The sequence below is a fragment of the Vipera berus genome, assembly GCF_964194415.1.
Source record: "Vipera berus genome assembly, chromosome: 1".
Taxonomy (NCBI): domain Eukaryota; kingdom Metazoa; phylum Chordata; class Lepidosauria; order Squamata; family Viperidae; genus Vipera; species Vipera berus.
Genome location: NC_138202.1, coordinates 2,703,829 through 2,728,011, shown reverse-complemented (window position 1 = coordinate 2,728,011; position 24,183 = coordinate 2,703,829). Strand labels below are relative to the sequence as shown.

The following is a 24,183-nucleotide window of genomic DNA, read 5'->3' as shown; positions in this document are numbered from 1 at the left end:
TCTGCAGGTACCACCAGGTGGCGCTGTGCTGTGGCCAGATTGGCTGAAGGGTTTTCGGCGGGAGATAGGGATGGATGGATTGGCCAGAGTGATACCTGGTTAGGTATATAAAGGGTCCAGGTAACCCCCTTTGTCCAGTACGCGCCTACCACCAATAAAGAGCTGACATGAGGTACTCATCTGTTCATTCATTGCCAAGCGGTCCACAACCCACTGCACAATAGGGTTCTTGGAGTTCTAGTGGACCATCACTAAAATATGAGCCAGCAGTACAACACTAAAAAAGCCAACACAATCCTAGGCTGCATTAACAGAAGGATAGAATCAAGATCATGTAAATTTTTAGTACCACTTTATAATGCCTTGGTAAGACCACACTTGAAATATGGCATCCAATTTTGGTCACCACGTTGAACTCTAGAAAAGATGCAGAGAAGACTAACAAAGGTAATTAGGGGGCTGGAAGCTAAATCATATGAAGAACAGTTGCAGGAATTGGGTATGAATAATCTAGTGAAAAGAAGGACTAGGAGTGATATGATAACAGTGTTCCAATACCACAGAGAAGAGTGGTTCAACCTGTTATCCAAAGCACCTGAAGACAGGACAAGAAGCAATGGATGGAAACTAGTCAAGAAGAGAACCAACCTAGGGGTTGGACTAAAAAGATTTCTGAGATCCCTTCCAACTCTATTATTCTATGTTATACATTCTAAAAGTGTGGACTAAGTAACCAAGAGAAAGATTTAGACTTCATTATAATTTTGGGTCATTTGAAAAGTCAGACACGATGATTGCCTGGGGGAAGAATTTTGGTTATGCACTTCCACTTGAGAAATGGGAAGAGATTTGGTGGATTAATATGAGGCTGGTGGTTTCCACGTCATGTAAGGAGAACATATACAAAATGCTTTATAGATGGCATCTCCGTCTGGCTAGACTTTCCAAAATGTTCCCCGGATTGTCGGCTGATTGTTGGAAGTGTGGTAAAGGGATTGGCACATATTATCACTTAAGGTGGACATGTCCAGAAGTGGTTAGATATTGGATGAGGATCCAAAAATGGATAGAGGAAATTACAGGGTGTTTAGTTGATCTTAAACCAGAGACGTATCTGCTTGGCTTCAGGCCTGGAAATATTAAGAGGTTTTACATATCTTAACGGCGGCGAGGATGGGGTAGGCTCAATTTTGGAAGGCAAATCATACCCCGCCGGATGAAGCTATAATTAGGAGAATATTTGATTGTGCAGAAGCAGACACATTGACCAAGAAGTTGAAGGGTAAAGAAGAGACACCAGCATTTCTATCATGGAATAAATGGTATATTTGGATGGATAAAAGATTAAAGAAATGAGGGTGGCTTGGAGGTTGGTCAAAAATGAAGCGATATAGTTTTTGTTAATGAATAAGCTTTGGAGCTGGATAGTTATAAGAGATTTAGTGAGTGGAATATAATTGTCAGCTTAGAAGTAGATGTAATTTGATTTTTTTTGAAATGGTTTTTCCAATTTTTTGATTTCTTCGTTTTCTGTATATTGTAAATGTTTTTTTTTGTCTTTGTTGGTGTATGGTGTGTGTTTTTAACATGAAATGTAAATAAAGTCTTATTTTTTTTTTTTTAAAAAAAAAAAGGAAAATCCCTCTCTCTGGCTTCCACAATGTTTTCTGTAAAAGAAACCTGGAAAAGGAGATGAGTAAATTCACTACCTGACCAATAAAACTGAGTTTGGACAGAAATTGCAGGGACAGAAAGAAGTTGTCCAAGACAATCTTCCCCAAGGCAAAACGTCCTTGGAGGTAACTCTGAAAAGTCCTTGTCCACACATACAACTAATTGAAGTGGGTTTGGGGTCAGGTTTGTTATAACCCAGGAATGCTTCATTGCATGCAAGGCGTCTATTATGCAGAACAAAAGGTTGAAATTGAAGAAAGAACTAACTTACCATTAATTTTTCAAGTTCGTACTCCTCCAAAGCATTCTAAAAGGGAAACAAGCACATCAAATTGTATTCTGAAATGAAGACAACCTGGACTTTTCTATAATAATAATAATAATAATAATAATAATAATAATAATAATAATAATAATAATAATAATAATAATAATAATAATAATAATAATAATAATAATAATAATAATAATAATAATAAGAAGAAGAAGAAGAAGAAGAAGAAGAAGAAGAAGAAGAAGAAGAAGAAGAAGAAGAAGAAGAAGAAGAAGAAGAAGAAGAAGAAGAAGAAGAAGAAGAAGAAGAAGAAGAAGAAGTAGTTGTTGGAAGGGACCTTGGAGGTCATCTAGTCCAATCCCCTGCTGAGGCAGGAAACCCTATCCCATTTCAGACAAATGGCTGTCCAGTCTCTTCTTAAAAACTTCCAGTCTTGGAGCATTCACAACTTCTGGAGGCAGGTTGTTACACTGGTTAATTGTTCTAACTGTCAGAAAGTTTCTCCTTAGTTCTAGGTTGCTTCTCTCCTTGACTAGTTTCCATCCGTTGCTTCTTGTCCTGCTCTCTGTATCATTACCATCTTAGATTTTATTAAATGAATTGCTACTTTCCTCCACTAAGGAAACACACATTTTTATCAGAACAGTGAGTACTTAGTCGGAAAAACAAATTTGAATTAACAGTGTTCTCAGGCTCCCCCCCTTTTTTAAATTTCTCTTTTCAGTGTTCTTTCACATTCACGGAAATAAAATATGCATTGAGAAACCTGAGGAATAATGGTTGCACCCTATTCATCAGCATCTAAGATGATTGCTTAGAAAAGAAGAGTTTTACTAGGCATGGCACTATGAGGATAACATGCTTTTGAAATCATTCCTCTACATGTCCACGTTGCATACATGAATCTAGATTCACTTTTTTGTTGTTAGCTGCGAAGTCGTGTCCGACCCATCGCGACCCTATGGACAACGTTCCTCCAGGCCTTCCTGTCCTCTACCATCTTCTGGAGTCCATCTAGGCTCACGCCTACTGCTTCAGTGACTCCATCCAGCCACCTCATTCTCTGTCGTCCCCTTCTTCTTCTCTTGCCCTCAATCTTTCCCAGCATTAGGCTCTTCTCCAGTGAGTCCTTCCTTCTCATTAGGTGGCCAAAGTATTTGAGTTTTAGCTTCAGGATCTGGCCTTCTAAAGAGCAGTCAGGGTTGATCTCCTCTAGGACTGACCGGTTGGATCGCCTTGCAGTCCAAGGGACTCGCAGGAGTCTTCTCCAGCACCAGAGTTCAAAGGCCTCCATTCTTTGGTGCTCAGCCTTTCTTATGGTCCAACTTTCACTGCCATACATTGCAACTGGGAAGACCATAGCCTTGACTATACGCACTTTTGTTGACAGGGTGATGTCTCTGCTTTTTAGTGTGCTGTCTAGATTTGCCATGGCTATCCTCCCCAGGAGCAAGCGTCTTTTAATTTCTTGGCTGCAGTCCCCATCTGCGGAGATCTTGGAGCCCAGGAAAATAAAATCTGTCACTACTTCCATTTTCCCCCCATCTATTTGCCAGGAATTGAGAGGGCCAGATGCCATGATCTTGGTTTTCTTAATGTTAAGTTTCAAAGATTCACTTTAGTTACACAATTATTCAGGTAAGAAAGACATCCTTATGATGGAATGTTGGCTTTTTATTCTGCTTCACTTAGGCCCCCTCTCTTCTACCTTCTCTGCCTCTTCCTCCTCCAAATACTCATTATTAAATATACAGATTTGCATTTCCACCTATCTGAGATATACACAACAGGGACTTGTGATTTTGGAGAATAAAATCCAATTGTTAGAAAAGATCTAGTTTAAAATTTTAAGGAAAAGCCTTATTATTAAAAAATCAATAAGGTAAAGGTAAAGGTTGCCCTGCACATGTGTGCTAGTCATTTCCGACTCTAGGGGCCGGTGCTCATCTCTGTTTCAAAGCCAAAGAGCCAGCGCTTGTCCGAGGATGTCTCCGTGGTCATGTGGCCGGCATGACTAGACGCCAAAGGCGCACGGAACACTGTTCCCTTCCCACCTTAGTGGTCCCTATTTTTCTACTTGCATTTTTACGTGCTTTTGAACTGCTAGGTTGGCAGAAGCTGGGACGAGTAACAGGCTCTCACTCTGTTACGCGGCACTCGGAATTCGACCTGCCAAACTGCCGACCTTCTGATCGACAAGCTCAGCGTCCTAAACCACAATCCAGGACAGACCAGAGACAATGTTTGTTGTGACTTATGGTAGAGAAAGAGCCACTGTGGACTTTTTGCAAGTGAAATACAATAAATAGATTGTTAACAGAGGGCTTAGAAGTTTAATTTAGCTGTTGGTTTTATCTGTTCATTATGTTTTTATATACAGGGTAGATGATTTCACTGTACCTGCATTGGGTAAATATTGTTGTAGAAATTTGCAAGAGAGGGGAAGAGTTATTATCTTTGAAATATATTTATTAGTATTCAGTTAGGGGCACAATTTATATATATATGTCTATTTTATTTATGCACTTTTTTGGTATTAGCTTTTAATATACTAATATACTTTTAATACTAATAATATTTAGTATTATTTAGCTTTGTTTTGCTTTTGTATTTTTTTTTTGAGTTTGCATTTCAATATTTTGAATAAAATAAAATAAAAAAATTCTAAAAATCTGCACACATCACCAAGTGTGTGTGTGTGTGGGGATAGCCTAGCCTTTTAGAACAACAGTCCCCAACCTTTTTGAAATCAGGGACCAGTTTCATGGAAAACAATTTTTCCACAGACTGGACTGAGGTGTGGGGGGAAACAGAATGGTTTTGCATGCTACCTAGATCCCAGGCATGCACAAATGAAGCTTCACTCACTTGCATGGCTCAGTTCCTAACAGGACCTCGCAGACCGGGGGCTAGGGACCCCTGCTTTAGGAGATAGGCTTAAGATATAGAAGGATCTTGACAGACTTGGAACCTGAATCCTATCCAACAAAATGCAATACAGTGGTGAGTAAAATAAGGTTTAACACTTAGGCAAGAAAAACCAAATGCACAGGCATAGAATAGATGGTAACTAGCTTAACAGCAGTAACTGTGAGAGGCATCCAGGAATCCTAGTGAACAATCATTTATGAGTCAACAGTATGCTGCAGCTGCCAATGCAGTTCTAAGCTGCTTCAACAGAAGGATAGCATCAAGATCAACAGAGGGATAGCATCAAGATCAACAAAGGGATAGCATCAAGATCAAGTGAAGTGTTAGTACCACTTATATAGTAATAATAATAATAATAATAATAATAATAATAATAATAATAATAATAATAATAATAATAATGGGACTTCCGGTGGCTCCGCGGCGACGGAGGCAGCCTTCCCGGGCTGCCCGCGGCTCAGCTGAGTGATTTTCGCCCGAAACAGCGCCGATCAGCTGTTCGGGCGAATTTGAAGCCCCCTCCTCGGGAGAAGAGGAGGGGGTGAGGCCCCAGGTAGGGGTTGAGTTCTCCGGGGCCGCCTGAGCTTGCAGCTTGGGCGGCTGAAGGATTGAACTCCCCCGTAGCCTGGGTCGCTCCCAGCTGGCCAGCGCCTCTGCTCCTGACTTTATGGAGCAGAGCCAGGCGTCTGCGACCACCCCTGCCTGAAGGAAGGACTATGGAATAAAAAGAGCAGGCAGAGCGGTACAAGAGGAAAAGGTGAAGAGGATTATTTTATTCTACTCTCGAGCTTGATGGACTTTTTAAACTCTAAGTGAAAGTGCGTCACAATTGAAAGTAAAAGATGGCGGCTAAACCTCCCCCTAAAACTCTTCGGAGTGCTGGAACTTCCCCGGTGCAACAATCATCATTGCAGGCATTGCATCCTCCTGATGTAGTGACATCGAAGGACTTACAAGATGCTCTTGAAAAACATACCCAGGTAATCTTGGAATCAATTTTGGAATCAATGGGTGATAAATTTGCACAGATGGAGGAGAAATTGAAGAAGTTGGAGGAGAGAATGGAGGAGAGGATGGAACAGAAGTACAGGGTGATGAAGGTAGACATTTTGTCTTCAGTGTATAAAGTGGCTGAATGTGTGGAAGATTTGGATGAAAAAGTTAAAGATTGGACTCAAAAGAATGCCATATTAGAAGCAAAAGTATTGGAGAATGAAGATTTAAGACACAAAATGGATAAAGAATTGAGTCTTGCTCAATATTTCCAGATGCAGTTTGCCATTAGAATCAGAGGTTTAAAGGAGAATATTAAGGAAGATCTAAAGCAGCTGGTTTCTGAGACTCTCGAAGTGGTATTGAATCAGCCAGCATCTGAAATAAAAGGAGGCATGGATAAAGTGTATCGTGTGAACTCATGGATTGCTAGACAGAGAAAGTTGCCTAGAGATGTGGTGGTTTATTTTACAAAAAGGGAAATTAGAGATGAAGTTATACAAGCTGCCTATGATACTAAGGTCGTGATTGCTGATCAAGAAGTTCTGGTTCTAAAAGAAATTCCTCCAAAGATTTTAAGGAGAAGGAAGGATTTTACATTTCTTGTGCAAGAGCTCAAGCAACGAGATATAAGGTTCAGATGGGAGATTCCAGCGGGGTTGATGGTGATGTATGAAGGTAAAAGGTACCGTCTGGTCACTGTGATGCAAGCGCGTGATTTTTACAATAATGTTTTAAAAGCAACCCCATTAACACTTCTGGAAGCTGCAAAGGGATCTGGAGAAGGAGAATATCAAGAGGTTGAAGATGGACAGACAGAGGAGAATGGTGCTGGAGGAGATCAAGTTATAACACTTTTGGATGATCCCAGAGAACAGAGGGTGACGCGTGCTGCTTTAAAACGATCAAAAAAGATAAAAGAACAAGATCAGCAGAAGTCTATGGAACTTTCACAACGTACTTACAGTCAAGTAGTGGGAGGTGGGAAAAGATTTGGGTGAGGAATGTAAAATTTATACAAGTTTGAAATCTAAGAGAGAATTTTTATAAAAAGTTTTATAGATGGTATTTAGATTTTAAAAAGCTAAGCATGTATCTGAATTATTAGCCTAAATGTTGGAGGTGTGGTGATAAAGATGTAATATATTTTCATATTTTCATATATGGTAGACTTGTAAAAAGGTCAAGGCTTTTTGGATAAAAGCCTGATGGAATATACTAAGTTGATGTTGAATTTAATTACGGGGATAGTACTGGAAAGAGGAACTGCCGACTATAGAGGAGTGGATTTTAAAGGTTTCTGACCTGGTCGAAATGGTGAAGATTTTGGCCTATTTGAAAGATTACTCGCAGGAACGTTATATTATGGAAGGGAGAAAATGGCTTGGGTTTATTCAGAACAAGTATAGGGTTAAGAAGTTTTATATTTGAATAAGTCTTCTTTCTTTGTTTTTTTTTCTATATTAGTTTTTTTTATATATATTTATATATATTTAATATTACTAAGGTTTGTTTTATCCTATATAAGCTAGAGAGTGATAGATTTTAGAGTTTATGGTTGTTAGTATATGGTTGTTTATGATTGTTTTTTTTTTATATATACCTTGTATTTAGCTCTGGGAAGTCGGGGGGGGGGAGGGGGGGAGGGGGGAGAGGAAGGGGGGGAGGGAGAAGGGGGGGAGGGGGGATTTTTTAAGGGAAAAATTGTATGTAAAACTTTTCAATAAAAATAAAAATAATAATAATAATAATAATAATAATAATAATAATAATAATAATAATAATAATAATAATAATAATAATAATATAAAGTTGGAAGGGACCTTGGAGGTCATCTAGTCCAACCCCCTGCTCAGGCAGGAAACCCTATACCATTTCAGGCAAATGGCTGTCCAGTCTCTTCTTAAAAGCCTCCAGTGTTGGAGCATTCACCACTTCTGGAGGCAGGTTGTTCCACTGGTTAGTTGTTCTAACTGTCAGGAAGTTTCTCCTTAGTTCTAGGTTGCTTCTCTCCTTGACTAGTTTCCATCCGTTGCTTCTTGTCCTGCCTTCGGGTGCTTTGGAGAATAGCTCGACTCCCTCTTCTTTGTGGCAGCCCCTGAGATATTGGAACACTGCAATCATGTTACCCCTCACTCTTCTCTTTGTTAAACTACACATACCCAATTCCAGCAACCATTCCCTATATGTTTTAGCCTCCAGCCCCCTAATCATCTTTGTTGCTCTTCTCTGTACTCTTTCTAGAGTCTCGACATCTTTTTTACATCGTGGTGACCAAAACTGGATGCAGTATTCCAGGTGTGGCCTTACCAAAGCATTGCAAAGTGGTATTAGTACTTCACTTGATCTTGATTCTATCCCTCTGTTAATGCAGCCTAGCACTGTGTTGGCTTTTTTGGAAGCTGCAGCATATACTGAACTGGTAAGGCCACCCTTGGAATTTTGTGTCCAGTTTTGATACATAAAAGATATTGAGATTCTAGAAAGAGTCCAGAGAAGGACAACATATATGATTAGTGGGCCGGAGGCTTAAGCACATGATGAATGGTTACCGGAACTGGGTATGTCTAGTCTAACAAAGAGAAGGACTAGGAGTGACATGATAGCAGTCTTCCAATATCTGAGAGGCTGTCACAGAGAAGAGGAGGTTAACCTATTCTCCAAAGCATCAGAGGGCAGGATAAAAAGTAACAGATGGAAGACTGTCAATGAGAGATCAAACCTAGAATTATGGAGAAATGTTTTGACAGTGAGAAAAATTTTTCAATGGAAAGCTTGCTTCCAGACATTGTGGTACTCCATCACTGAAGGTTTTAGAGAAGAGATTGGACAGTCATTTGCCCAGAATGGCGTAAGGTCTCCTGCTTGAGCAGAGGGTTGGACTAGAAGACTTCTTTTTTTTTTATTGAAAAGTTTTATCATACATTTTATCTTTAACAAACCCCCCTACCCCTCCCCTATCCCTCCCTCCTTACCCCTCCCCCCCTCCCCCCCGACTTCCCAGAGCTAAGTACAAGGTATAAAAGACAAAAAAAAAGAATCATAAACAACCATATGCTAACAACCATAAACTCTAAAATCTATCACTCTCTAGCTCTTATAGGATAACTACAAACACTATTAATATAAAATATATTAAAAAAAGAGAAAAAAAAGAGAAAAGAAGGGAAGGCTTATTCAAATGCTACATGAAACTTTTTAGTCCCATATTTGTTCTGGATATACTCAATCCATTCCTCTTAACAGTTTAATAGCCTCCTTAGACTTCACATCCTCTGGATTCAAAATCAAAGCCTTTTCTTTTTCCTTTATTTTATTCTCCAATTCTTTCCTCCTAGCTTCCACAGCACATCTATGTTTATTATTCATATATATCAACACCCCTCTCATATAGGCCTTGCTAGCATCCCAAACCATGTCCATAGAGGTGCCCTTATTCATATTAATTTCAAAAAAAAAAACAAAACCCTTCATCCGCTGTTTACATTCTTCCACATTTCTCTAATTTCTAAACAAATTCTCATTTACGCGCCACGAGCGCATATCTCTATTCTCCTTATTAATCTCTAGCCAAACTGGGCTATAATCAAAAATAGTTCTTGCACATATCTTCACCTTCTTAATCCTTGAAAAAAAAGTCATTAGTCAACAAAATAAAATCGATCCTGTTAAGAAATTTGTTTGTGCAGAGGTCTCCTTGTGCTACCAAAGAGTTTGCACAGACAAGGAATGGTACTGAGAGCAGTAAAGTCACACAAGAATACACTGAGTTATAAAAAGCAAAAAGTATTTTACTTTTGAGGTGGTGTAAAAACAAAAATGCACAGTCAAAAATAAACAGTCCAAGTCATACACAATAGCAACAGTCCAAGGAGTAATCCAAACTACAAAGTCTTCTTACCGGTCCAGAGGTCAATACACAGTTCAGGTTACAACAGTAGTAAACCAACAGCAGAGCAAAAACAGTAATAGTAGAGATCAGTGAATTCAGAGAGAGAGAGAAGCTACTTTCCTAGCTTCCTCTTATGGCCATGAGAACACTTACACACCCATTGGCCAATTAACAACTTAAAGCCATAGCATTATGGTTAATATATTTTCAACCCAACATTTACATTTACATTTACATCAGATGGACAATACTCTAACTGTATTAATTTATCTTTGACACATTGTCTGACATTTAAATAACGAAGATCAGTATGTTTAGATCTTGTTCTTACTGCAGCATTATTAGCCATCTTTATTGCAGCTTGATTGTCCTCATACACAATGAATGGATCATTTACATTTAAACCCATATCTAACAATAATTGTTTGTACACTAGCAGTTCTGTACATAACACTGATAGACATGAAAATTCAGCCTCCATTGTAGATAAGCTTATGTGTTTTTGTCTAATAGACTTCCATCCAATTAAAGAATCACCCAACATTATAGCCAACCCTGAGGTAGATTTACGAGTGTTTGTATCAGAGGCAAAACTCGCATCTGCATATGCAGTGAGGATTAACTCACGATTTGGCTCTAGATATAACGAGTAGTGAATAGTCTGCTTCAAATACCTTAATACTCGTTTAGCTGATTGCCAGTGTCTAACAGTTGGATTATTGTTGTACCTAGCTAATTGATTTACACAGTAAGAAATATCAGGTCTAGTCCAATTACTCAGATACATAAGACTTCCTATCAAAGATTGGTACATAGTCTTATCAAATACAGGACTCTCAACATTAGTGTCCTTAAAATCCATAGCCATCGGAGTTTTAGCTGGTTTACACATTTCCATATTGTATCTCTTCAATAACTGAGATATTTTACTGGCTTGTGACACCTTAAAACCCCTATTTGTTTTCACAATATCTAACCCCAAATAGCGGCTTATTTCTCCAAGATTTCTAATTGTGAATTTAGTTTCCAATCTTGAAATGATAGTTTGTGCTTCTAACTCAGTTTTTGTTATTATTGCAATATCATCTGTGAATAATAAAAGAAAAGATAATACTCCATTGTGTTCTCTTCTAAACAAACAAGGATCAGCATTACTGGCTACAAAACCTAATGCACTTAACTCATTAACTATACATTTGTTCCACTCATAGCCTGATTGTTTCAATCCATAGAGGCTTTTCTTTAACTCCCAACAATCATGGTCTCTATCACTGGTCAATCCTGGTGGTATTCTTAAATAAATAGTATGTTGCAATGGAGCATGTAGATATGCAGTTTCAACATCTACATGGTTAACCATATATTGGTTTTTAGCCGCCCATACTAAAGCTGCTCTTAAAGTAGTTGCCCTTAGACTGGGTGCAAACACTTCGTCATAATCCTCAGTAGTTTGGGCAAAACCTTGTGCAACCAAACGTGCCTTATGGGTTATAGTTCCATCTACTCCTTTCTTTATCTTATATATCCATTTACAACCTATAGCTTGCTCACCAGGTGGCAGTTTTGCTTTCTGATAAACCTTAAGATTCTGCAAAGACTTCAACTCCCTGTTCATTGCAGCTTTCCATGATGCCTGTTCTTTTTCAGGATACATCCTGATCTCATCATAGTTAGATGGCTCTACACTAACTTGACATATTATACTAGCTTCATAGCGATCAGGTGGATGTCTGATACGCGTTGAACGCCAAGGAATTACAGGGCTTTGAATTTCTGACTCCTTTCCTTCCTCTGATTCCTCTTTTATCTCCCCTATCTCCTTTTCATCTTTTATATTTACAGGAGATGTATTATCATTACTAGTTACGTTATCAGAGGAGTCCTCAAACACTAGAGGATCAGTATTAACAGTTTCTTGCTCTAACCTATCCCAACCAACGTGCTCAAGGAATTTTGCACTCGCACTGTTATATACATTAGTTGTGCCTCGTTCCCAGAAACGATAGGATCTATGGTTAGCTTCATAACCTACGAAGTATAATTGCCTAGCCCTATGTTGGCCTTTACTCCTGAGTTGTGCAGGAATGTGGACCCAAGCTGGGGTGCCAAACGTGTGCAGGTAATCAAGGTTTGGTCTTCTACCATGCCATATTGTATATGGTATTTTACCAGTAGAAGTATTAACAACTAAATTCAGAACATGGTTTGCACATTTTGCTGCCTCCCCCCACAGTCTATCTGTTAAGCCTGAATCTCTTAACATGGTTCTCATCATGGCTTGTAACGTTTGCCCACGTCTCTCAACAAATGCATTATGTTGTGGCCTATAAGGGGCTGAACGTTTATGCTCAATGCCAGCTGATTGTAGCATATCAACAAAATGCTTATTTGTAAATTCAGTACCATTATCAGTAATTATGCACTGAACCTTTCTCTTTGTTTTTCTCTCCACGAACTTCAGCCAGTTTGCAAATTGTTGGAAAGTGTCTGCTTTTGACTTAAGCAGATAACAAAAACCATAACGAGAGTAGTGGTCCAGGATACTTAAAATATAACATGACCCTCCTAAACTTGGTTTCATGGGTCCAATTAAGTCAGCAAACACAACTTCCAAAGGAACAGTTGTTTTGAAGCTGTTTACCCTGTTTGCCGGACTTGTCTTACTCTTTTCCTGATTACAGGCATTGCAATTCAAATACTTACTACATGGCTTCAGTTTAACTCCTTCTACTAACTCAACTGTTTTACGTAGTGAGTTAAAGTTTACATGCCCTAACCGCCTATGCAATAAATGTATACATTCATCATGTGGCTTCTTGTTCTCACATATTGAGTTAGCTTTAACTGTACTAACCTGGTTACTTGTGAGAACGAATAAGCCATTTTTCAAATTAGCAGTTACACAGGTTCCATTCCTCTCAATAGTGCATTGCTCCCCTCTGAATGTTACCACAAACCCAACCTTAACCAATTCCCTTACAGATAACAAGTTGAATCTTAGTTTAGGTATATATAACATAGGTAACTGTTCATCAATGCATGGACAATAGGAATTACCTTCACCAGAGGCCTTCATCTTCCAACCGTTGGCTAGTGAAACATATTGGTTGCTGTTTTTCATATTAACAAACCTCTCACTTTAGTAATGCATTGTGAAGCCCCACTATCAACAACCCACAATTCATTGTTTCTGGATGTTGGTTCACCAGAAACAGCCAAACCAACGCCCTTCTTAGCCTTCCCACTGCTATTCACATTCTGTTTTTTACCCTTTCTACAGAATTTGGCTATATGCCCTCTAGCCCCACAAGAATAACATTTCTTGATGTTGTAAGCAGTGGAGAATGGCTGCTCCTCTTGTGGCTGTGTCTCTCTCAGCTGGTCTCTGTCACGCCTTCTTCTGGACTCTTCCAGCAGTCTCCCAGTAATGTTAGTCAAAGTCAGTTCCTCTCTGGTCAGGACTTCCAAAGAAGAAACATACTCATCATAACTCTCATCCAAAGATGACAGAATAATGTAGACCTGATGCAACTCTGAAAAAATCAGCTCCTTTTCATGAAGCTCTTGAAAAACTGCCTTCATGTAATTTAAATGGGTCAGCATATCTCCATTCTTCTGCAGACGAGCCCTAAACAGCTTACGTGTAAGGTGTATATGTGCACCCACACTGTCTCGAACATAAAGCCTTCGCAAAACGCCCCAACACCTAGCAGCAGACTCCTCACCACGAATATGGACAAGCTGCTGGTCATTCAGTGTTAGTCCAATAATGCAAAGAGCTTTCTCGTTGCTTCGTTTAAAGTTGTCTAACTTCTTTGCATCCTCTTCATCATCTGGATCCCAAGCAGTAGTATCTGGTGGGTTATTTACTAAAGTCCATAGTCCTTCCTTGCGCAAAAGCAAGCAGCATTTTGTGGACCAGGAAACATAGTTTGTCCCATCCAACCGGGTTATCCAGGAGCTGCCTGACAACAGTTCTTGTGCCATTTTACACCAAATACAAACTCAGCTAGGAATACTGTGTGTACTTACTGCTCTCAGTACCATTCCTTGTCTGTGCAAACTCTTTGGTAGCACAAGGAGACCTCTGCACAAACAAATTTCTTAACACTGGTTATGGGCCCAGGCCTGTACTGAGAGTAAGTGCACACTAAATTCCTTAACAGATCCTGAAAAAAGATTGATGTCTGTCAGAAAAAAAAAGTATAATCCTTTTCATGTGAATGTCTTTCACGCCAAATATCTCACAGTTCCAAGTCATCCTTCATTTCAAAAAAGGATTTAGGCAGTCTAACATGACTTGGGACGCGCTTAAAAGCTCCAGCCTTGTCCATCTGTACATCCAAAACACCATTCCAATCCCCCATAAAAATAAAAAATTTATAATCCAACTGGGTATACTTTGTATGAAATAAACTAAAAAAGTCAGCTTGTTGTTGATTAGGAGCATATAATCCAACTAAAAGCATCTTTTTACCTTCTAGCAGCAACTCTATCATAACGTATCTTCCATGCTTATCTGCTTCAATTCAGTCCGCTGTTAAAGCACTTTTAACATAAACAACCACTCCATTAATATTGAAAAACTTTCTTCCTCTTCTGTGGTGAATTTAATCCATTAACGTTCCAAGTTAAAAATTTAGTTGCCATGCATATCATCCCAAAGCTCTTGGAGCACTGCTTAAATAGGACTATCTTTTTTAGGCCGTACTCCTCCCACTGCTTGGCTGTAAGTACATTTTGGAAATTCCATAGACTTCTGCTGACCTTATTCTTTTATTTTTTTTTTATCGTTTTAAAGCAGCTCGCGTCTCCCTCTGCTCTCTAGAATCATCCAAAGAAGTTGTGGCTTGATCTCCTCCAGCACCATTCTCCTCTGTCTGTCCATCTTCAGCCTCTTGGTGTTCTCCTTCTCCAGATCCCTTTGCAGCTTCCAGAAGTGATAGTGGGGTTGCTTTTAAAACGTTATTGTAAAAATCACACGCCTGCATCACAGTGGCCAAACGGTGCCTTTTACCTTCATGCATCACCATCAACCCAACTGGAATCTCCCATCTGAACCTTATATCTCGTTGCTTGAGCTCTTGCACTAAAAATGTAAAATCCTTCCTTCTCCTTAAAATCTTTGGAGGAATTTCTTTTAGAACCAAAACTTCTTGATCAGCAATCACAACTTTTGTACCATAGGCAGCTTGAATAACTTCATCTCTAATTTCCCTCTTTGCAAAATAAACCACCACATCTCTAGGTAACTTTCTCTGTCTAGCAATCCATGAATTCACACGAAACACTTTATCCATGCATCCCTTTATTTCAGATGCTGGCTGACTCAATACTACTTCCAGAGCCTCAGAAATCAGCTGCTTTAGGTCTTCCTTAATATTCTCTTTTAAACCTCTGATTCTAACAGCATACTGCATCTGGAAATATTGAGCAAGACTCAGTTCTCTGTCCATTTTGTCTCTTAAGTCTTCATTCTCCAGTACTTTTGCTTCTAATATGGCATTCTTTTGAGTCAAATCTTCCACTTTTTCATCCAAATCTTCCACACATTCAGCCACTCTATACACTGAAGACAAAATGTCTACCTTCATCACTCTGAACTTCTCTTCCATCCTCTCTTCTATTCTCTCCTCCAATTTCTCCAATTTCTCCTCCATCTTTGCAAATTTATCACCCATTGTTTCCAGAATTACCTGGGCATATTTTTCAAGAGCATCTTGTAAATCCTTCGGTGTCAATACATCAGGAAGAGGCAACGCTTGCAATGATGACTGTTGCATCGGAGAAGTTCCAGCACTCCAAAGAGCTTTTGGGGGAGGTTTAGCCGCCATCTTTACTTTCACTTACTACGCACTTTCACTTTTAAATTTATAAAATCCATTAAGCTAGAAAGCAGCAATAAAAGTCCTCTTCACCTTTTCCTCCTGTACCGCTCTGCCTGCTCCTTTTATTCCATGGTCTTTCCTTCTGGCAGGGGTGGTCGCAAACACCTGGCTCCGCTCCAGAAATCGCGGAGCAGAGACGCTGACCAGCTGGGAGCAACCCAGGCTACGGGGGAGTTCGATCCTTCAGCCGCCCAAGCTTTAAGCTCAGGCGGCCCCGGAGAACTCAACCCCTACCTGGGGGCTCACCCCCTCCTCTTCTCCCGAGGAGGGGGCTTCAAATCAACCTGAACAGCTGATCGGCGCTGTTTCGGGTGGAAATAACACAGCTGAGCCACGGGCAGCCCGCAAGGGCTGTCTCCGGCGCCGCGCCGCCACCTAGAAGACTTCTAAGGTCACTTCCAACCGTGTTATTCTGAAAATCCCGCAACAGCATTCCAATTCTTTTTTCAACTGCTACAAGAATGTCATGTTGTGATTCAGGGTCAGCCTGTGGGTTCGGCAGTTGGGTCGGACAACTCAGAGGAGGAGGGGGGTGTTGAAGAGCTTGCTCAGAGGGTTGAAGATCTTGCTGATGAGAGCCCTCAGCCAGGCCCCTCCCACCTGGTCAGCACGGAGACCCAGCTGTGTGAGCCTGACAGCGTGGATGAAGATGACCCACAGCTGGCCCTGTTCAAGGATGCCCGACGCAGGAGGCAGTCAATCAGGAGTAAACAGAGGAAGGCAATGGGGCACCTCGGAAGGAGGCAGAGAGAAGCCACGCCCTGAACTGTATAAAAGGGGAATGCGTGGGAGGGCTGGTTTGCTGAAGGCAACCGCTTGATTAGTTCCTGTTTCATAGCTCCTGTTTCATTGTTGGTGTCTTGTTTTGCTCTGTTTTATGTTAATAAATTTGGCAGGCTTAATTCCAGCCTCTTGCCGTTTGTAAAGGGGTTGTCCCTGCCTTTTCTGCAGGGCCGGTAGCAGGCTGGTACAGAACATGTCAGCTTAAATTCAAAACATTTTCTGGTCCAAAAAAACATTCAAAAATGATTTTGGCCATCCTGAATCCTAAAACATTCAAAGACTCCACACACACCCAGGCACTCACCAAATGCTGGTGGTAGGTGGAAGTGTCTTTTTTTTTAAGACTGTGTATTATAGATTTCATCATAAAACAAAATAACTATCCCCCAAAATATATCCTTGGTATAGCTCAATGCTATGTACAGATCGGCTAAATTTTGGTGGGGTTGAATTCAAAATGGGCTGCTTGATTGCATGCAAGGAAGATATTTCACATGAAAAAGTAAAAAGATGGGTCAAAGAGCTACTTACTATTATGTGTTCTCGACCTTCCTCGCCAATTTCATTCTGCAATGGAAAAAAAGTTTATCAACTCTATTCTCACATGACAACATATCTTCTCCAACCATGTTATGTTTGCCATCTCATATATAATAAAAATGAATTCCTTCCTTCTTCAGATAGGAATGCATCTGTCCTTTAATACAGGGGTCCCCAACCCCTGGCTATAGCCTATTCAGAATTGGGCCATGTGAGTGGCTGGCCGGAGTGTACACATGTGTGCAGGTCAACTTCCATAAGTGATGGGTCGGCGGGCCCTTATGTGCATGTGTGCCAGCCACTGTTTGCGCAACCCAGTTCCCCTTCCCCCTCCAGCTGGGCCGCCAAGCCACAAAGGTTGGAGACCGCCACTTTAGAAGACATGTCTCTTGGGGCTATAGCTCTTCGGGGTATACCCACTATGTGTCTTTATTTAATGTGAATCTAGATTCATGCTAATTATCTAACCACATCAATAAAAACCCAAACAGCTACATTGGCACAGCACCTCAAAGTTGGACAGTAGTAATCTGAGTTAGATTTTTACACATTGGTTTGTGGTTGAACTGAGTTGGGTGAGTGCAGGTTATTTTGTCACTTTGTCATTTAATATATTATGCAAACCATAAACAGAGAATTGAATTAGTAGCCAGTATATGTACATTCTATGAGCAACGTAACACTAAGGAGCTAACAAAATAACCTTAAGAAAGACCTTAACTTCATAAAACTTCATAAGCCTTGGTGGAGCAGTGGGCTAATGCCTCCTTAAGTAACACCAGCTGCCTGCCATTAGTGCAGGTTCGAGTCCCACCAGGCTCAAGGTCGACTCAGCCTTCCATCCTTCCGAGGTAGGTAAAATGAGGACCCAGATTGTTGGGGGCAATAAGCTGACTTTGTAATAATGCCGCTTGGGGTGTGTGCGAAAGCCCTAATAAGCAGGCATATACATAGAATGAAGGCTACTGCTAAGCTTGTAAGCCGCCCTGAGTCTTCAGAGAAGGGCGGGATATAAATGGAATTAAAATAAAATAAAATAAAATAAAATAAATAAATAAAAGAGTATGGTAAACAATGGGTTACTTACCATAATTTTTGCCATCATTTCACTGCCATTTTCCTATAAGGGAAATATAAGGGTATCAGACTGATGTTCATATAATAACATAAATGACTTCTCCAACTGTTTCGTTGCTACATAGGACACATATGAATGACTGCATTCTCCAAATAGGAAAGAAATATTTTTTTTTACTAAAAGTTGGAGCGACAGGACCAAAAAACACAAACATGAATTAATAAATATTCTGAGATTTTTTTTTTACCTTTCCTTTCTCTTTTCAACATTCTTCCACATTCACACAACCACAGTGTGCATAGAAATAAGTAAGGATTCAAGATACCCAGGACGTCTCTGTTCTACCCATGCCAATGTAGATATCAAATACATGAATTATTGTTTAACTCCAGTTAGGAAACACATATTTATTATCACAACAGAAAGTGCTAAGGCCAAAAAAACCAAATCTGAATGAACAGTTTTCTGAGTTTTCGTGGGTGGGGCAGAGTTCCACTTCTTTTTTTAATTAATGTATTTATTTACTCACGCAATTTCTCTACTATTTTACTTTTTCTTTTTCTATTCATTTTTTTTTCACCTTGTATTATAGATATCAATAATAGTTTAAAATACATCATCATCAACAACAACAACATCATAAGTTGGAAGGGACCTTGGAGGACATCTAGTCCAACCCCCTGCTCAGGCAGGAAACCCTATACCGTTTCAGACAAATGGCTGTCCAGTCTCTTCTTAAAAACTTCCAGTGTTGGAGCATTCACCACTTCTGGAGTTAGGTTGTTCCACTGATTAATTGTTCTAACTGTCAGGAACTTTCTCCTTAGTTCTAGGTTGCTTCTCTCCTTGACTAGTTTCCATTTGTTGCTTCTTGTCCTGCCTTCAGGGGCTTTGGAGAATAGCTTGACTCCCTCTTCTTTGTGGCAGCCCCTGACATATAGGAACACTGCTATCATGTCACCCCTCACCCTTCTCTTCATTAAATTAGACATACCCAATTCCAGCAACTGTTCCCTACAGTATATGTTTTAGCCTTCAGTCCCCCAATCATCTTTGTTGCTCTTCTCTGTACTCTTTCTAGAGTCTCGACATCTTTTTTACATCGTGGTGACCAAAACTGGATGCAATATTCCAGGTGTGGCCTTACCAAGGCATTGTAAAGTGGTATTAGTACTTCACTTGATCTTGATTCTATCCCTCCGTTAATGCAGCCTAGCACTGTGATGGCTTTTTAGGCAGCTGCAGCACACTGTAGTTCATATTTAAGTGATTGTCCAATAGGACTCCGAGATCCCTCTCACAGTTACTACTATTGAGCAAAGTACCACCTATACTATACCTGTGCATTTGATTTTTCCTGCCTAAATGTAGAACCTTACTTTTTTCACCATTGAATTTCATTTTGTTAGATAGCACCCAGTGTTCGAGTTTGTCCACATCCTCCTGTATCTTAAGCCTATCTTCTGGAGTATTGGCTATTTCTGCCAGCTTGGTGTTGTCTGCAAATTTGATGAGTTCCCCATCTATCCCCTCATCCAAATCGTTGATGAAGAATGAAGAATCTGTGATGCAAGCCAGGTCCGCACACTCCTCCTCAACCAAATCACGGATGAGCGGGGCCTTATTAACTACAGACCTGGCATTGAAATATACAAGCCTGAGCTCAGGTGGCTGCTCATCCCTGTTCCCAGGACCACGGGACAAAACCAGAGGGTTGGAGCGCATCACCACTTGAAGACAATGAGGACAATGGGGACGCACTCCTGGGTATTGATACGGCCCTCTGTTCGAGCATCTGCTGCCATTCCCTAACGTCGTGGGAATAGGTACTCCCACACCCCGCTCCGGGGCCCCGGAGGCAACCCGCCAAAGCCCCGTCCGACCGTGATCTATTCCAGGCCTGGCCTGAACAGCGAATGGTGGACACTCCCCAAAATCCAACCAAGAACGCAAACCCTCCCCCCTCCCTAACCCTATAAAATATTTAGATAAGAAACAAATCAGGAGCCTCTTCTTATTTTTTTTTAATTATTATTATATTTGTATACCGCCCTTCTCCCGAAGGACTCAGGGCGGTGAACAGGGCAATACATGTTAAAAAACAAGAATACAAAAGTTAAAAAAGATTAAACAAGATGCCCAAAAACTATAACAATAAGTTAAGTTAAAATACATAAAAAACAATAAAACCCAAACCCATCACCCATCAGGCCAGGCCGGCTTGTTCGAACAGGTAAGTCTTTAGATCGTGCCAAAAGGAGCGAAGGTCGGGCGCCATCCGGAGCTCAACCGGAAGATGGTTCCATAAATCTGGTGTGCCCACAGAGAACGCCCTCCCCCTGGGGGCCACCAGTCGACATTCTTTGACCGGTGGCACCCTGAGGAAGCCCTCTCTGTGGGAGCGCACAGGGCAGAGGGAAGTTGATGCCGGCCGCAGGTGCTCCCTGAGGTATTCCAGACCCATGCCATGAAGGGCTTTGTAGGTCATTACCAGCACCAAATTTATACAAGGGGTTCCTGTCCCCACCCAACCATAGAAGGAAAGTACATGATTGCTCGCTTTCTCTCTGACCGATACCTTGGACAACTTCAAGGTTCCCTTCTGTCTTTCAAAATATGCCTAGAATGGAAAACCCTTCTGATGCAAGATCTTGCTAATAATGGATTTAAAGAAATGGAAACCATACACATGGACAAGTGCTTCATTCAGACATGGCCTGGCCCAAAATTGCTTCTTCGGGCAGGAGAGATCTAATATTGAGGTATCCCTTGTGATTTAATGTTGACCAGAAGGGACATTTCTATCTCTGCTTCAATCCAGTTTCCGACTCTAGGGGCCAGTGCTCATCTCTGTTTCAAAGCCGAAGAGCCAGCACTTGTCCAAGGACGTCTCCGTGCTCATGTGACCGGCATGACTAGACACCAAAGGCGCACGGAACGCTGTTACCTTCCCACCGTAGTGGTCCCTATTTTTCTACTTGCATTTTTACGTGCTTTCAAACTGCTAGGTTGGCAGAAGCTGGGACGAGTAACAGGTGCTCACTCTGTTACGTGGCACTCGGGATTCAACCCGCCAAACTGCCGACCTTCTGATTGACAAGCTCAGTGTTCTAACCCACTGAGCCACCGCATCCCTCTAAACCTAAATAGGCAATCACAATTGCCTATACTCATCAGAGGAGTCATCCAAGATTTCTTCACCTCATTTCATCTCCTTCTTCCTTTTTTCTCTAGTATGGATTCTTCATTTGAATGTGTGTGACCAAAATCTATATACGTTTACATATTAATTGCAGGTAATTCTCAACCCACAACCACAATTGGGATTGCATAAGAGATGAGGTCTTTAAGTGATACATCATGTGATCAGACCTGATTTTTATGATCATTTCAACCACAATAATTAAACAAACCTTCCCCCTTTGACTTTGATTATATAAAGCCGGTTGGGAAGGTTCCAAATCACAGTCACATGACTTTGGGACTATTGCAACCATCATAAATGCAAGTTGGCTGCCAGGGCACTCAAACTGCAATCACATGACTACAGGGATGGCGTGAGGATTGTAATTTTGAGAACAGGTCATAAGACACTTTTTCCATCACCATTGTAACTTCAAACCATGTTTAGAGAAATGGTCATCAATTGATTATTACCTGTATTTATTTGTAAATGGATATCAAGACACAGATGGATAGATTATCTCTCTCTTTGCCTAAGAACTTGGGATTTCTCTTTTTCTTGTAAGATCAGTATATTATTGGCCAGATATCAATGAAAGCTAAGACAACTCTTCCCTTCACTATCTCCTCCAATTTCTTTCTTTAAACACTGGGACTGGGTCTAAACCTGGTGCCGGCGTCAACCTCCCTCCATCCAGTGTGCTCCCACAGAGTGGGCCTCCCCAGGGTGCCTCCAATCAGAGAATGTTGATTGGTGGCCCCCAGGGGGAGGGCATTCTCTGGGGGTGCGCCAAACCTATGGAACCGCTTGCCGGTTGAGCTCCGGATGGCCCCTGACCTTCGCTCCTTCCGATGCGATCTGAAAACCTATCTATTTGAACAATACGGCCTGGTCTGATGGGTTTGGGGTTTGGATTTGATTTTAACATAGTTTTAATTACTGTATTATATTGGGCATAATTATTTAATCTTTTTTTAACTTTTGTATTTATATTTCGATATTTATTGCCCTGTACACCGCCCTGAGTCCTTCGGGAGAAGGGCGGTATAAAAATTTAATAAATAAATAAATAAACAAATAAACAAAATGGACCAAACCAATTAAATTTGGATCAGGAGCAGTGGGGAAAATGAATCTGGTAGCAATTGAGAAATTGCTACATCCTGTTCCTGCCACCAGCAAAGCCGATGAGAGTCTGATGCAGAATGAAAACCATAAAAAGGGATCTGTCCTCCCCCACTACTGTGGTCCTTCTTCCAAGCATTGCCTCAATGTTTTTGCTGATGCAGCCAAGTAAATTATTATTATTATTATTATTATTATTATTATTATTATTATTATTATTATTATTATTATTATTATTATTATTTATAATACTGCCCTTCTCCCGTAGGACCCAGGGCGGTTCACAAGGCAATTAAGACAATGTAACAATACAAAAGTTAATAACAAATTAAAATAAATTAAATTATCCTTGATTAAATCTAAAACCCTAAACTCTAATTAAAACCCCAATTACAATAGGTTAAAAATTAAAAGTTCTCAGTCCTGGCCGGAAAGCTCGAAGAGCCAGGTCTTCAGGTCTTCAATATAAAGGGCTTTTTGGTATCCAACTAAACCTCAACACAACATGTGTATTAAACATCAAACATTAAGCTTTGTTAGATGGTTACAATAATACAACTACATACACTACCCAACTTAGATTCATTTCAAAGTCTTCCCATACCTTGCACAGTTGCTGATATCTTTCTAATCAAAGAAATTCTCAGTCTTCTTCATTGGTCCAACTCAGTAAGTCCAACAAGAGTTTACAGTATCTCTATCTCTCAGGCTCAAACTCAAATCCTTTGGCCACCTAATGAGAAGGAAGGACTCGCTGGAGAAGAGCCTCACGCTGGGAAAGGTTGAAGGCGAGAGAAGAAGGGGACGACGGAGAATGAGGTGGCTGGATGGAGTCACCGAAGCAGTAGGCGTGAGCTTAAATGGACTCCAGAAGATGGTAGAGGACAGGAAGGCCTGGAGGAACGTGGTCCATGGAGTCGCGATGGGTCGGACACGACTTCGCAACTAACAACAACAACAACAATCTCTCAGGCTAAGGTGAACATTGAGATAGCCAGCCAAGAGAAGAGAAAGCCACCTTGAATTCAGAACCACTGGTACAGTTGAATTTCCAGTGATTAAAAGACTGAATACTCAAAGCCCTCTGCCTGATTTTTTTTAATCCCTTCATCAAGAATTCTGTTAACGCATGGTGACAAGCTCAACAAAATGCATACACATTTGCAGACACCCCAGATGAAAGGCTATTGAAACCCACAAAATTTAGCCTTACCTCCTGTGCAGAAAGCATAAAAGTCACAGCAAACATTAAAAGGAGATACATCTTCTTTGCTTCTCCGGTCTTTTGGTCCTTGCTGTTTTTCTAAGTAGCTTTAATCCGCTCCACTGCCACATTTTAATATCTTAATTCACGGGCCTCATTGCCCAAACCCAATGCCTCTATTGTTACAAGATTTATGTGGAAATGTTAATCTTCCATTGCATCATGCACAGTTATTACACCATCCATGTTCAAATTGTAACTAAAAAACAGAGGTTGTGTTTCTGCCCACGGCAAAGTACAAGAATCCTCCTGTAATTTTTCAATGCAAAATTGGCTAAGAAAAGGATTGAACCAAATTTGTTGATGGAAACTACAGGGCCGAAAGTGCCATGCTAGATTGGAGGAAAATGGTTAAAAAATGAAAGACATTATTAGTTCCCAGAATATTATATTGCTAATATGGACAGATCCCTAGATCACCACAGCCTTAGTTTTCTAATTTTGCCTCATTCTGTTCCTAAGTGTAATCTAGGCTTCCCTTGAGGAATATTTCAATAATAATAATAATAATAATAATAATAATAATAATAATAATAATAATAATAATAACAACAACA

The 24,183-nt window shown here is 40.4% G+C and overlaps 1 long non-coding RNA gene across 1 annotated transcript; it reads right to left on the bottom strand.

Annotated features, from left to right (window-relative positions):
• Positions 1-879: 879 nt before the first annotated feature.
• LOC308677068 lies at positions 880-23,674 on the bottom strand. Its single transcript, XR_014028412.1, has 4 exons — positions 23,576-23,674; positions 18,063-18,095; positions 16,967-17,002; positions 880-1,981 (listed from the first exon to the last, which is right to left on the bottom strand). It is a non-coding gene; the product is annotated as an uncharacterized lncRNA (long non-coding RNA).
• Between the last annotated feature and the right edge of the window lie 509 nt (positions 23,675-24,183).